Below are 4,820 nucleotides of genomic sequence, written 5' to 3'. Positions count from 1 at the left end.
CCAACCCAAAAGCCCCATCTTTTGGGATAAGAACTTACTATTTGACCAAAAAAACTGCTGAGAAAATTGGAAACTAGTATGGCAGAAAATAGGCATAGACCCTCATCTAACACTGTATACCAAGATAAGGTCAAAATGAGTTTATGATCTAGACATAAAGATCTAGATCTGTTTATAATCTTAAATTAAGATTAAAACAAATTACAAATTAAAAACAAATTAAAAGAACATAGGATAGTTTGTCTCTCAGATTTATGAAAGAGGACGGAGTTTGTGACCAAAGAAGAAATAGAGATCATTATTGATCACAAAATAGATAATTTTGATTATATCAAGTTAAAAAGGTTTTGTACAAACAAAATTAATGAAGACAAAATTAGAAAGGAAACAACAAACTGGGAAAACATTTTTACATCCAAAGAATCTGATAAAGTCCTCATTTCTAAAATATATAGAGAATTGACTCAAATTTATAATAGTTCAAGCCATTCCTCAATTGACAAATAGTCAAAAGATATGAAGACAATTTTCAGATGAAGACATTGAAACTATTTGTAGTCACATGAAAAGGTGCTCCAAATTATTATTAATCAGAGAAATGCAAATTAAGACAACTCTAAGATACCATCACACACCTGTCAGATTGGCTAAGATGGCAGGAAAAAATAATGATGAATGTTGGAGGGGATGGGGGAAAACTAGGACATTGATACATTGTTGATGAAACTGTGAAAGAATCCAACTATTCTGGAGAGCAGTTTGGAACTATGCTCAAAAAATTATCAAACTGCATGCCCTTTAATCCAGCAATATTTTTACTGGCATTATATACCAAGGAGAATTTAAAGGAGGGAAAGGGACCCACATGTGCAAAAATGTTTGTGGCAACCCTCTTTGTAGTAGCAAGAAATTGGAAACTGAGTGGATACCTATCAACTGGAGAATGGTTGAATAAATTATGGTATATGAATGCTATGGAATTCTATTTTTCTGTAAGAAACGACCAGCAAGATGATTTCAGAGAGGCCTGGAGAGAAGTGATGCTAAGTGAAATGAACAGTACCAGGAGATCATTATACATGGCAACAAGACTATACAATGATCAATTCTGATAGATGAGGTTCTCTTCAACAATTAGAGGATTCAAACCAGTGCCACTTGTTCAGTGATGAAGAGAGCCATTTACACACAGAGAGATAACTGTGGGAACAGAATGTGGAACACAACATAGCATTCTCATTCTCTCTGTTGTTATTTGTTTGCATTTTCTTTTCTTTCTCAGTTTTTCTTTTTCTTCCTTCTTGATCTGATCTGATTTTCCTCGTGCAGCAAGATAACTATATGAATATGTACACATATATTGGATTTGACATGTATTTCAACATATTTAACATGTATTGGATTACTTGCCACCTAGGGGAGGGAGTAAAGGGGAAGGTAGGGAAAATTTGGAACAAAAGGTTTTGCAAGGGTCAATGTTGTAAATAAAGTTTTAATAAAGAAAAGAAAAGAAAAGAAATCTTTCCCAGTGTGCTAACTGCAAGAAATCTTTCCCAGTGTTCTAATCGCAGCATAGAAGTTTTTCTTCTTGTTGGCTGCATTTTAAATCTTTCCAGGTAACAAAATCTAGTTCATAGAACAGACATGACACAAAATTACATGGAAGAGGACTATCCCTTTCCCACACAAAACAGCAATATCTCATCAAGTATAATCTCTGATGATATTTTAGACTTTTGCTCTAAAGAGTTGGGTTTGGACTACTCCTTCCCCTTTCCCTTCGGACAAGAATAATCTCAATCTCATGGTTTGTGATCCTGTAATACAAAGCCAACCTCTCAATTAGGATCCCCAAACCTAGAGGCGTCGCTTCCATACAGCCGTCATTCAGAGCACCCCTGTTCTGTGCTATTTATCAGGACTTCCTTCTGGATTACTAGGTGCCACTGCTTACCTTGGATCACCAAGCTTTGATGATCCCAGGGTTCCTTCAGCCTAAGGATAACCCAAGGGCCTCAGACTCAACATGGACAAACTGTTTAAACATAAACAAATTGTCTATATATTGTTTACATGAGAAAGGTGTAGTTTATGTTTGAGATTTACATCAACAATAGGGTAAGCTCAAAAGAAAGAATGACAGAGTAAAGGTTAAAAATTGTAATCATGTTATACAAATGAAGTGCAGAAGAATAATAGATACAGAAGCATTAGAGGGGGTATGAGGGCTTGCAGTTCTGGAAACCTACTCACAAAAAGGAATGGGTTCAATAGACAACACTATATATATACCATAAAGAGTATAGCACCCTCCAAAATCTATAAAGAAATAAGGGGGGAGAGGGAAATAGGTGGATGGGGAAGCAAAGGGTGAGAGAAAAAGGCAAGTGATTGGGCGAAGTAAGCCAAGTTATGGAGCAGAATTTAATGAAAGAGTCAGAAGGAATAAGACATGTATGTATCTAGGGAATGTGTGTGTGAGAGTGTGTATATGTATGTATATATCTACATATATATCTACATATATATCTTTTCTTAACTATAGCCTGCTTGGGCAGGAAGCTGGGGGAATTGAGGGATGAAATGGGAAAAAAATAATAAAATAAAAAGGGTGTGCAGCAGAGAACAAAAGAACAATTTACAAGGACATAAAGAAAATTAATATAATCTCTTCTATTCCTACATATACTTTCTTAAATTGGTATTTGTTGTTATATATTTTGATTCTCCTTGATTTTCTGCTGGGCAAATAATGTTGTCTTTTCTTTTGTTTAATTTTGTTCTGTATTGCTTTTCTGTTTTTCTTTTTTCTTATCCTGTTTTCTAAAATAAAATAAATTTGGAAAATAAAAAGAAGTGAGAAAACAAACCCATTCATTGGAGCTTTCTCCCCCATTTTTGCTATCCCCCTGCTAGTTAAATGAAATTAACATTAATTGCATCTATTGTTTAAAGGAATAGCTTATGTTTACTGATGTTAATAATTGAATATTTGTTTTTATTTTTCAAGTCTTAAAAGTTTGTTTTAAGGCAAAGTCAGTTGTGATGCTATATCAAAAGTTCTACTGTTTAGCAATGCAAAGAATTTCTAAGAGAAGTTTGTTAGTTAAAAAAAAAAAAAGAGAGAGAGAAAGAAGTTTGTTAGATTTCTGCAAATTCTCAGAAAATGATATTTCAAAACCCATTAAGCAAATTGTTTATTAAATGCGTCATGGTCTCGTGGTTTAATGAATATGATAGCAAATGTGTTTTCTTGAAGTACCTAGAGCAGGATTTCAACCTGACAGTCCTGATTATCTAGCTTTGGAGATGCTCTGCAGGCACACATAGGACAAATAAGTTTAGGATTTAAAACCTTTTTAGTGAAACTTGCTATTGAGATGAAATCTCTTGGGATTATAACTGTCAGAGTTTTAAGTCTTGAAGTTGGGAAGGATTGTCTTGATGATTTATTAAGTTAGTAACCCACCATTTGAGAGCCGAGTTAGCTACATGACTGGTTGTTGGCTTTGACTTATGTGCCTTCAGGCCTGAAGGATCAGAGTGTTTTTTGTTATTGTTGTTGTTGTTGTCGTTTTGTTTGTTTGTTTTTAATTAAAGCTTTTTATTTTCAGGATATATATGACATTCACCCCTACAAAATTCTGTGTTCTAATTTTTCCCCTTCCCCTATCCCCTCCACTAGATGGCAAGTGATCCAACATATGTTAAACATGTGCAATTCCTCTCTATATATTTCCACAAATATCATGATGTACAAGAAAAATCAAATCAAAAAGGGGAAAAAAATGAGAAAGGAAACAAAATGCATGCAAAGAGTGAAAATACTATTTTGTGGTCCACATCCAGTTCCCACTGTCCTCTCTCTAGGTGCAGATGGCTTTCTTCATCTCAAGACTGTTGGAACCGGTCTGAATCACTTCATTGTTGAAAAGAGCCATGTCCATCAGAATTGATCATTGTATAATCTTGCTGTTGTTGTGTACAATGTTCTCCTGATTCTACTCATTTCACTTAGCATCAGTTATGTAAGTCTCTCCAAGCCTCTCTGAAGTCATCCTGCTAATCATTTTTTATAGAACGATAATATTCCATAACATTTATATGCCATAATTTGTTCAGCCATAATTCAACTGCTGTTGAATTTCCTCTCAGTTTCCATTTTCTTGCCACAAACATTTTTGCAAATGTGGGTTCCTTTCCTTCAAGTTCTCTTTAGAATATAGGCTTAATAGAAACACTGCTGGATCAAAAGGTATACACAATTTGATAACTTTTTGAACACAGTTCCAAATTGCTCTCTAGAATGATTGAATCAGTTCACAATTCCACCAACAACGTATTAGTGTCCCAGTTTTCCCACATCCCCTTCAACATTCATCATTATCTTTTCCTATCATTGTAGCCGATCTGAGAGGTGTGTAGTGCTACTTCAGAGTTGTTTTAATTTGCATTTCTCTGATCAATAATAATAATTTAGAGCACCTTTTCATATGACTATGGGTTTTAATTTCTTCATCTGAAAATTGCCTGTTCATATTCTTTGACCATTTATCAACTGGAGAATGGCTTGAATTTTTATAAATTTGAGTCAATTTGCTATATATTTTAGAAATGAGGACTTTAATCAAAAGCCTTAAATATAAAAAATTTTGCCCAGTTTGTTGCTTCCCTTCTAATTTTGACTATATTGGGTTTTTTGGACAAAAAATTTTAATTTAATATAATCAAAATTATCCATTTTGCATAATGTATTCAAGTTCTTCTTTGGCCACAAATTCTTTGACATGATCGATCTGTTATGATGCCTTTATAATCAT

This window comes from Antechinus flavipes, chromosome 4, assembly GCF_016432865.1.
Source record: "Antechinus flavipes isolate AdamAnt ecotype Samford, QLD, Australia chromosome 4, AdamAnt_v2, whole genome shotgun sequence".
Classification (NCBI taxonomy): Eukaryota; Metazoa; Chordata; class Mammalia; order Dasyuromorphia; family Dasyuridae; genus Antechinus; species Antechinus flavipes.
Note: the sequence above shows the minus strand (reverse complement) of the source record.